This window comes from Pomacea canaliculata, linkage group LG6 (assembly GCF_003073045.1).
Source record: "Pomacea canaliculata isolate SZHN2017 linkage group LG6, ASM307304v1, whole genome shotgun sequence".
NCBI classification, from domain to species: Eukaryota; Metazoa; Mollusca; class Gastropoda; order Architaenioglossa; family Ampullariidae; genus Pomacea; species Pomacea canaliculata.
Genome location: NC_037595.1, coordinates 25098596 through 25110334, shown reverse-complemented (window position 1 = coordinate 25110334; position 11739 = coordinate 25098596).

The following is an 11739-nucleotide window of genomic DNA, read 5'->3' as shown; positions in this document are numbered from 1 at the left end:
AGTGAGTTATCGGCCCTTTATTCCACAGCTCTGTCAGGGTTTCATCACTTATCAAAATTCAAGTGAAACATGCAATTAAGCTCAGAGATTTTATGTCTCATTCTCAATGAGTGTACACACCAGGATCTCACTCTCTCTCTCTGACACACACACACTAACAAAAAACCTGTACTCACACTTTTAAAATACAGGAACATTCATTAATTACATATAAACGAGATTCTCTAGGAACAAACTTATTGTTACTTGAGGCTGGGTGACACGTGACTCCATTAGGCTGACATGCCAGTCCTAATTTTAACTTTTTCAAAAACATTCCCTAAAAAGGAAGTTCATTATGGGCACACAACTCCACACCCCGTTCTCCTCTGTTCAAGCAGCTCACCTCCACTTCTCTCTGTTCTATACAATGGTATCCAATATCTCTGGTCAGGCTCCTTAACATGACTCAGAAATGTTCGTGAATTTTCCTTCGTTTCTTGCCGACAGTATGAAGCTTGGTCTACCCAGTAACAGCCTAACAGGTACAGTAACACCTCAACAGTTACATGACATACTCACTATGGTCCTTTACATTAGTCATGCACTCCCAGTGTAGCACTACAAGCCATTCATCCATTCCACTCCTTTCCTTTGACTTTTCTTTCTTCCCACGTATCAGACGAGACCCTCACAAGCAGCCATGTGTCGAATTTATTTCGTCGCTGACACAACCAAAAGAAAAACTAGTTTCAAAGGCGGCACTACAACAGGAAATTTGCCGTCGCCATTGGAAGTCCGTGCTTGTCTGGCACGAAAACCATGTTTATTAGACGAAATGATGGCCGTTAAGACAACGATGTTCCACCCCCACGTCCCTGCCTCCTTCATACGTCACAGCGCCGTTTGCTGTTTGTTCTCGCTGAGTTCGTGCCAAACTCGATGTTGCTAAAGCCAGGGGAGGCTAGCAGAAGCATTCACTTTGTGTAGGTAGTTAAGTGAAGGAAAGGGGAGTAACCCCGACATGGCCTGGAAGTGGTATTACGCGCCGTCGCAGTATTGTGGCGGCAATATGGCAGCCAGTTTCAGGTACATGGTAGGGTTCATTGGTCCCCCTCCCCAACAACACCAGCGGCACACATGGTTACAATTGCTCCGTGGAGGTGAGCTCCCTTGCCCAGGACTCCTCGCGAACAGCTTGCTCCGCAACCAGAAGCTGTCTCATCTTCTTTGCTTTCTCTATCTCAGCATTCTTGCTGCATTCCGGGCCCATGTTGCCCGCTGCATTAGTGGGTCCGTTTCAGACGGAGGACTCCTCTGGCGACACCTTATTTCCATAGCCCCCCCGTGACGTCGTCATCAAGCACGACCGTGCACGCACGTGCGCCCCTACCAAATGGCTTGCACTCATTGGCTGCTCGCGACAGCGAGTATGGATCCATGAGCTGCAAGGCATTCGGACTATGCCCCGGGTATCTCGTTGCACCCCTACCCACACCTCTATCCCCTGCCGTGCCATGAATAAACGACCAGACAATTTTTTTTCCACTCGCTGCATTGGATTGTGGGGTGGAAGGAGGAAGCTGGGAGGAGAGGGGTGGTTGTTGGGGACATGGACTCTGTTCTGCTTTGTTGTGGAACAGGCGGAAGGTGATGAAGTCTTCATTGCCTCATTGTTATCTTTAGCCGGACCCCCAACCAGGACTATTTTGGGTCCATAACTTTTCCCCTCTGCCGATGCCATCGACATAAAACATTGATTCCTTTTCCCTCGGTGTCGGTTACCGAAGTCAAACTTGAGACCAAAGCAGTACTTGGGATTTTCCCCAGGGCTGAAGATCCATGAACCCTTGCAGATGGCTTTCGTTAGCGTGTCTTCCAAGGCGTTTGTGATTCGAGCAGCGTGCTTCACGGCAGCAGAGCAAGTTTCATTTACAGGACACCACGATCCTCTGGCTTGAAATGGTCATCGAGAGCCCTCTGGTGTTTCAGCGAAGTACCCAATGGTGATGGTGGAGTTGTTGGTGCTAAAAGCAGTAGTTGTGGAAACGTTTACTTTTTCACTTCAAATAGCGCTACCAGAAACTAAAAAAAAAAAAACAAAAAAAAAAAAACAGAAAAAATGGAGAGAAATCGTTATAGATATTTATACAGGTATTAGTATGTGTTTGAAACACCACCTTTGCGATATTATCGCTTCGGAGTTGGTCCCGTAGGTGTGTGCGCGCGCTGGAGAAGAAACAAGAATTTTTCAGCCTATATCCCAGTGACAACATCCTCGTGAAGAGTCTGCTCTCACACTTCAAAGTAAAAAGTCGGTTGTCTGGATTATTTAGTAGGAAAGTACTTCCACCTTGAGGTGATTTCGCACTATGGGAGAGGGGGAAAACTGGAGTACTTAGAGAAAACGCCCGACGCCCAGCCCTGCGGACAGGTGTCACGTGTCCCGGGACGAGATCTGAACCTTGAGATTCTGACTGCAGTGGTGACAAGCGAGAGTGTTTTAATCACTACATTATAGGGTGCCCATAAGTAGAAAGTCCTGTTTGAGACCATATTAGGTGTGAAAAAGCCCTCCTGTCAACTTTACCAATCAAACAATAACAAGTTCTAAGTAATTTGTTTTTACTTATTGCAACGAGAGGCACAAATCGGCAAAAAAAAATTTGTTTGGAAAAACACTTACATTCAGTTCACTGCACCTACGGCCACTGTCCTCAGTATTTTTTTTATTTATTGTTAAGAACCTGTACAAAACATTACATATGTACATTACAGATAACCTGCACGTAACACGTATCGCCTGTGCATCTACATATAGATGTTACATATGTACAAGATGTATGTTTAATGTATATCACCGTATGTAACATGACCGTAACCTATATATAAACGTAAAACTGTTATAATTGTGCTCCTTCCTTCAGCACCTCTGAGATCACAGCATTGTTTGCTGACTAGTTAATTAGGTCTGCAGGTGCCGGATAATTAACCAAGCATTTTTGTCTCAGCCATGACTAAAAAACAAAGTATTTATACACGACGCGTGCGCCAACAACGCGCCGTCGGAGGTAATTTCCGGTTCCGAAAGACAAGCTCCTGATTGGATGGAAACTGCGCCACCTAGTTAACTTTTTACAAGAGATGGAGCAAGGTAACGAAGGAAGGGAAAGCTTGAAGACCCAGAATAAAATCATGACATGCAATCCTGTGAACAAATGTCACATTTGCAGTATTGGCATACGAGGATGTTTTCATGTCACTACTGGGCACCGCTAGCCACCAACTCTTAGAAGTCTTTCAAAACAAGTGTTATTATTATTGTTGTTGTTATTATTATTGTTATTAGTAGTAGTAGTAGTAGTAGTAGTATAAAAAGCACGCTTTGAAAGCTTTCCGCTGCCTTTCCACAGAGGAACCAGAGCCGCCACCAACTGCCTCCGTAGCCTCGCTGTGATTAATTCACACACTCATTGTCTTGGACGCAAAAATGGCGAGCATTGGCTCCTCTGCAGGCTTCGTGGAGGTGATGGAGTGGAAAATCTAGACCACCTCGGGTAGTAAACAGATGCTGTTGTTATGGGGTGGGTAAGACGGGGCAAGCGCTGTTTCTACAGTATCTTTTGTCACGTTTACCTCCCGCCAACCTTTCCCCTCTGTCATCTTTTTAAAAAAATTATTTTCATTCCGTTTCAAGCTCATCTCTTCATGTCAAAATATCCCTCGTCTCTTATCTAGAGAGTTGTGATGTGATGTGATGTTCATTGGACTTTAGAAACATCTGTGTGTTTGTGTGTCCGTGCGCGTTCGTACATTCAGACACACAGAACTTTTGTTGCTCTCTGAATGCATTTGTATGTCCTTGTATGACAATCTAAACATTGATGAACAGTAAATAATAATATTGATTTTATTAAATTTAAATATAATCTGTTGATTATCAATACTTGAACTGAGAACAGAATTAAAGAAGCAAGTGCAAATTTCTCACAGTTCGTCTGGAATACAACAACCTCTACAGCCTCAGTACACAGTTCTTCATCCAGCATGTCTAGGAGATTAACTTTTACATTTCTTTCCACACTGCAAAAGAGGTAAACACCCGACGACAGCCATTCTAAACAATTAGCTGAAAATAAACAATCTTATACACGCCTGACGTCATGGGGTGATGATTTCTCTCCCCTTCCCCGCGAGTCGGTTCGGTTCTCACAAGGCTGACTGTAAGGACAACCCGATGGCTTGACAGCATTATTCTTTTTTAATTGAGTATCCATTCTCTGTTTCCCGTCCTCCGAGCCTTTTAGGAGACAAGGCTGCAGACAGATTAAGCAACATAATTTCGGTGAAGATTTCGTTTCCCGATCCCGGAACCTTGAATTCCACTGCATAACCAGTTGTATGCCCTTGAAATGACTGGATTATGCGAAGGTTGGAAGGAAGCGAAAAGCTTTACGAGCTAACAATACTAGTTGTCTTTCTCGGCTCTCCAAAAGAAAAAAAGGAACATAAAAGTAGGCGAAGGTACAGTTGCTTGTCGGGACAGGCTGTTTTCACTTCGTGGCGCCAAATGTCTTTGCTAGAGGGAGGCAAACACGGATCTCGGAAAGAAAACAAGGAGGCAAGGAGCGAGAGGACCCCGTGCCTACTTACAGGAGAGAAACGGCTGTGGCCTCTAAAACAATCTCACAAGACAAAACATGGCTTCGTGGCAACACTTTGGCCCCGATATATGTACAGCCTCCGCGAGCCTTAGACGAGGGCAACTCCGCGTTAACTCAGTCCTACGGGGTAGAACAAGCGTAAAAGTGCGGTGGTAGCGATTACTGGAGCAGTTCTCACGAGCAATGAACTTTTAAACATAGCTGGGTTTGGGAAAAAAACCCACAAAAATTCCCCAACTGCGTTTTTATATAGAGAATGAAGGCAGTTTGACTTGATTACAGCTGTTTTGACTGAGGAAACTGTGATCCAGGTGTAAACATGATAACAGTGTTGTATTGTACAGTTTTTAAATATTTCGTTTTAATTAATTTATTTATTTTATTACAGCGTTTCTTACCGCAGAAATCTTTGATAATCCTGAAATGTTTCCCGTTTGGGAAAGTAGAGTTTTTTGGTCACTCTTCACAATATCTCTCGGCGTGGACTGATGGGTTTAGTCATGCTCTCTTGTGACTTTTTTTCTAAAAATTTTGCTTATTTGTCTAATTTATCATCTTTATGGTGTTTTGTCAATTAATGAATATTTTTACTCATGATTAAATGAGTATTTTTACGAGATCCCACCAGATGCTCAACAAGACCTCATGGCAGACAGCACGTGTTGAAGTATATTTCTTTCATAAAAATGACCACAAATGTATGTAAATATATATTCTTTTGGGTTATTTGCTTCCACATGATAATTTTGCAATTCGCAAGAGAAAAAGTTATAAAGGGGAGGTCAGAACCATAGGTACCTTCCGGAAGAGCCTGACGGCCAGCCTTGCGAACAGGTGCAGGATCCAGAGGGACGCTGTCCTCTCCAGAAAAACTTGTGAAAAGAAACTGGACAGAGGATGTTCAACCACACGTGTGGGGACAAAGCTCAAGAACAAACTTCTTAAGCTGGAGAGGCCAAAAGAAGGACAGCGAGAACCCTGCAACAATAAACGAAAAAGAAACCCTTACATGTTACAACCAAATGAGGACAAGAACCGTTTGGGAGTGAAAGCCGATTGAAGATCCGTTTGGGCGGACGTCAGTGACACAGAGTGATGCTCTCCCCGTAAAACAGGGGCCGAAATTGCGATGGGAGGCGATAAGAAATTGAAAGAGCAGTAGGGGTAGAGAGTAGACTGGTACGCTGCTTTCTACCCGTTCTGGGCTATAAATAAAGCAGGCAGCCCAGGCCGTCGACTGGTCCGTCCTCTTCGATAAGATAAATCACCTGAAAGATGGCGAGGGCCTGCAATCGCCGCAGACTCGCTTAGGACCGTTCTGAGACGGTCTTGACAAATTTTCCTGGGGAATATTCACCCCGCCTCTCCTTTTTGTTTTCTCTTCCAGCTTTTATGACTTGGAGCTCTCAGACCTTATCCTCCATATTTATTTCCTCACTTTTTTTTTGGCACTAAACCATTTGGCCTTCAACCTTCGACCTGAGTAGAACTGCAGTTGTTAAAAGTTGTCTTCCTGTTGTTAGAATTCATATTATGTTTTTTTTTTTTATCGTTTTCTTTGTTTTTTTTTTCCTCCTGAACGCCTACGGGCTGTCGTGGGAATTATGAGAATGAAGGGAACATGCTACACTAAATCTCACAGTTAACAATTTTGTAATATTTATCCCGTTTTGTATTAAAATTGCGTGAGGAAATATGGTCTTCTCTTGACTATTCATTTATTAATTATATTAATATGAACAGTAGTAATTAGACCTTCATGAAAGCGTCAAAACTTTTTTAATCATCAAGAGTAACAATGTCAACAACGGGAAAAAATAAAGATGTAGTGGCAGTGGTGGTGGTAGTAGTAGTAGAAAAAATCATCATAATAATCGTCGTCGTCATCGTCGTCGTCGTCACGACTATACTTTCGTGAGCAGCAGATATTTGTGAGTTTGCGGAACTGCCGCTTTTTCGAAAAAAAAAAATCTCCTGTGGACACCCTTGAGCCTCAGCAGGTTGTGCCGGCAATCAAGGAGGGACTGACCCTGCAAGAGAAGCCGAGGCTGAGAGCCTCCCTACCCCCTGCATCCTCCCCCCTACCCCATCCCCCAAATCCAAGCCTGAAGCTTGTTGTTAGAAGCCCAGCCCCTGTTGAACGCCCAACTCCTCTGATCATCGCAGGGGCCAGCATCCAGGGTTGCCGTGCGGCCCCCGCCTCCTGTTTACTAATTTTCAGATACCCCGAATCGCTCGCCTTCCAACTGTCGCGTTCCTTTGTCTGCTCGCCGGCTCTCGCGTAACCGGAGTGGTATTGAAATATATTGCTCTTGTCTCAATCAAGTCGCATACACCTCTACCCTTGCATACATCTCCCACTGCGCCGGTCTTGCCATTCGTAAGCCAAAAGAAAAAAAAAGAGGTGGGGGTGGAAGGTAAACAAAAACATTTCGCGCATTTTTTTGTTCTGGTCCGCATATACATACTGGCATTCCTATCCGAGCACATTGACTTACCGACCTTCGCTGTTCACACACAAACACACTTGAAGCCTCTTCTGGACTTTATTCCATTGTTTGCAACATCTTCTGTCTTTCGTCCATGACAGTGTGCGGCGAGAGACCCATTGCCCTGAAATAACCTGTAATAACCGCTCAACGCCTTCATAATAACATTAAAATAATAATAGACATAGCTTCGTTGAAACTAGCTGTAACTAAACAGTTTCAACGATTACACTTGTCCTCCAGTAAAAAGCTAAAACCATCTCTCTCTCTTTCTCTCTCTCTCTCTGATGCTTTAGCGATAATTTATTGCTTCCACTCCCCCCAACCACCTCTACAACCATCATCCCCCGTTCGTCCTCCTCCAAAAGTCTTTCTTGTCAAGACTTCGTTTTTCTTTTCAGTTTCTTTCTCTCACTTTTTTAAAAATATTATTTTAAGGTTGGTGTGGTGAGTGTAGCTGTAGCTGTGTGGCAAGACAAGGAGGCAGGGGTTCAGAAGCTGCATGTCTACAGCCCCTTGTTTCCCGCCTTCTGTTACCGTCTCCCAGCGCCGAGCTCGTGGCCGCGCCGCATGAGGGTCCGATCCTGTTTCAACGTTTGTCAAAGTTTGGGGATTTGTCTGCCATTTGTGTACCTTAGCCCCTTTTATCTTTCACCCCCCGTCCCCGCTTCCCTCCATCTTCTCCCTCAGCCTCTGTCTCTGCTCTCGGAGTTTGCTACAGAGCTCGCTGCTGCCACCAGTGAGAAGGTCTGTCAAAAGTTTCCCGAGGTAGAGAAGGTGGAACTGTAGATAGCTTCCACTCGGAATTTCGCCCCCAGTCGTGCAACATAAATGTTAGGCGAAAAGCGAGGGTGTTGCAATGTGATCTATCCATAAATCATAAATAGAAATATTTTCGAGGGTGTCAGGGTGTCAAAAGACGGTGTTGGTCAGATACTGAGAAGGGGCGATAGTAAGTTGAAAATAATTATGAAGAAAAAAATATTAAAATGCCGATTGATCATCATGGACGTTTCTTTCCCCAAAGACAGCAAAAACAAAGTCAATGTCATCATTCTGAAACCACGACTTACAAAGTCTCAGAATCTCACTCAAACAACTCTCGCGGAATCTCTCTAAACAATCCTAGGAACATCTGACCGAACGAGATTATCAGTTATGACTGAAGTGATGACTGCATACACCGGGATAATAATCCTAATCCAAACTACAAACCTACCATAATCATAAATGTTGAACTAACATAATGAAATGTACAGACACATAAACTTTCAAGAACAAAAATATAAATGTATAACATACAAAATAAAACACAAAGCCTGTATATTAAAGAAAAAAATTAAAAGCTCTATAAAACGAACCTGCAACCTGAACAACCACTCGCTTCAGCAGCTTCGACAAAAGCAGTCACTAAGTTTGTTTAAATAACTGTATTCTCAATGGACACCATACCATAACAGGACAAATAAAGATGGCGTGGAGTGTGCTGCAGAAGTCAGTGCAAATAAATAAAGAAAGCAAAAATGGAGTCCCGCAGAAACCCCAGTTGGACGTCAAGATCCTTGAGATACACAGGTCAGAAAAAGACTTCATTGTAAAATTTCAGCAAGCTTGAAGGATATTTTTATTTCAGTGAACTGTAAGAACTTTGCTGGCGACGAGAAGACAAGTGGATAAAACGAAATTCTAGACTCTGTGCTTTCGTTTACTTTATTACTGGGGTACAGACTAACTTCTACCTTTGTCACGTGACTTTCACATTGAAGAAGTGACAGAGTAAATAAAGGGAGAAAAGAACGCTGTGCTAATTGATTAATTGGTTGACTAATTAATTAGTTTGTTCGTTTGCTCATTCTTTCGTTTTTTTTTTTTTTTTTTTTTTACTAGTTCTTTCTTTTGTTCGTTCATCCGTTCGTTGTCTAATTTTTTTCGGTTTTTTTGTGTGGTTTTTTTTTTTTTTTGACTAGTTTTTTTGTTTGTTTGTTCATTTGTTTGTTGTTTTTTTTTATTTGGTCTTTCATTTGTTCACTTCTTGCTTTCTTAAACAAATACATGTGTAGATTGGTACGTGGAATACTGAAAAAAAAGGACGTTGGATTTCAGGGCAGGCAACTCGTGCTTGTGAGTTATGGCCCGGCGCCCTTGAGAAAGACAAGCGATGACGCGCGTGATGAGCAGCTGAGTCCCTGTCAGCCGAGACGCCTGTGAGCCGCCAGCCTCACTGGACCCCGGGTGGAGAAGTGGATGGCGGTGGTGAGAGGAGGCCCACAAGACGCATTGATACGTCTGGCCACGGCGAGAGACTGGCGTCTGCAAAGACATTATTCTGAGGAGCAGGGTGTTCGGGTTACCTCCCGTCTTTTCCCGGTGCACCTTTCGGCGGTAGTCGCTTTATGCTTGTTCTTCTCTTTATTTGTTTATTTGTCCTTTTTTTTTACTCTCATTTATTCTAAAGACAATCACCAGCTTTGAGAACGATGAATCGTGTTGTCGTTGTTGTTGTTCGTGGTGGTGGTGGTGGTAGTGTTGTTGATGGTGGTATAAATAAATAACAAACATATACACTCACCTGGTAGTAGAAGTAAGACTGGCTGAAGGAGTTTATTCGTTTTCCTGTTTCGTTTGGCATTGAGTCGCTTCTGTTGAGATGCCCCATCGCCAGCGGGCATCCCTGCTCCAGAGAACGATCTTTGGGTTCAAAGGTGACTTTAGACGACACCTCGTCATTCGCCCTGAAGGCTGGAGTGAAACTATAGCCAAGTGAACGACCAGAAGACAAAAAAAAAAAAAAAAAAATCTCTGTTCTCTTCTTCTGTCTGACAACTGTTTCGTGTCTTCTCTGATACTTTCCTTTCCTTGTCAGCTGGTGGACAGCTGTCGACTGGTCTTCGCTATGTTATCTCGAGTACCTTTGAAGTGTTACCTGTCCCTCCCCCGTACACACTAGGTCGCAAATCTGCAAATATGTACATCACTTTTGTGTCATCGGATGTCTCTTGCACATCATCGTCATCTTCATCATCATCAGGACAGCTTTCGATTTTTCTTTTGGTTTATCGAGAACAGCTGTCTGCTTTTCTAAACTTTTTTTTTTTTTTTTTTTGAATTGCTGATAAATTACAGGACCATCAAAGCTGTCCATACCAACTAGCACCAAAGCCCGTCAACACGTCAGCAAAGCCTCGACGGTGCTGAGTGTCTTTCACTCATTTTCAACTTTGCTAATTATTCTTCCACCCTTGACCGACGTCCGAAGGGCAGATAACAGGAGGTGGGAGCCGACAGGAGCAGCTCACTTGCAGGGTGCAGCCCTCTTATCGTTGCTGCGTCCGGCTGACACTTCGGACAGTGATGAATGAGAAGATTCAGACGACAACGCGAGCCTGGCTTCCTACCCTCAATACCCACTCCACACTTCCCACCCTCGACTTCCTGGACACCGCAAACCATGAGAAGGCAAAGATTCGAAGGGTAGGCCACCCGAAAAGGTTTTGTGAGCACTGTGGTGAAGTAATGAGCTGAGGACTGTGAGTGAGGTCCTTCTCACCTACTTCTACGATTATCTACTTTGGATTTCAAATTCAGTAATACCACGGTCCATTGCGGCCCTGTGCTCCTCGAGGAGTAACAAGGGATAAAGTAATACCCACGTATCAAACCACGTGATTTACAACAATGATGATGATGATGATGGCAGAGGGTCTCTCTCGGTCATCGATGTCTTTTGCTGCTGCGAACGCTTTTCGGGTGACGAGGGAGTGTGTGGTGGGGGTGTGAGTGTGGGTAGCCGGCAGCCTGATCTCATCCATCGTCAACCACCACCTACCCACCTACCACTGCACGGCGCGAGTGGCGCCACCTGCCGCCGATGTGGTCACGAGCATGCGCAGCCCACCGGATGCAAGTTAATGTGCAGGTGGGCTAGTGGCAAGGTGCACAATGTCAATAAGTAGCTAACCACTAAAAGTGCACGTGTGTGTGTGTGTGAGGGAGAGAATGTGTGAGCGTGGCCGCGTGTGTGTAAATGTAAGAGAGTGTGTGGTTGCTTGAGACAGAATGTGTGTGTGTGAGTGAGAAAGAGTGCGTGTGTTTAAAAACATCTTCGCTCTTTTCTTCACAGACAACAACAATAATGCGACGATGATCACGTAGAAGAATCCTGAAAGGAAGAGCAAGCAGCATTAATCTCCCCCAACTCTCGCAGTAACCTTCAAGTCCCCCCTCCCCCACCACCACCACCACCACCTCTAACGTTCCCCCTCCCCGTAGCATCCCCCCTTCCCTGGCTCTCACAGGTGTTGTGCAGAGCCGCGTGTGAGTGGCGACTACCGCGGCTACAACAGCCGATCTGTCTTGCGGCCGTCGGAGCCTGATGCTGCTTCATGGCGCAGGTGCCGGGTATCTCCGGCCACAAGCGGGTGTCAGCCCCACAACGGAAATAAGCTGCAGTGACACTGCACGTGCAACATTTATGGCGCGTGCACATGGATTTTACCTTCTGTCTTGTGTGTTCGCGTGTTTATAGGTATTTATATATGCGTTTGTGTATGCGCGCTTGTGTGTGTGTGTTTGTGTGTGTTTTCATGGTCTTAATAAGCGATTAGACC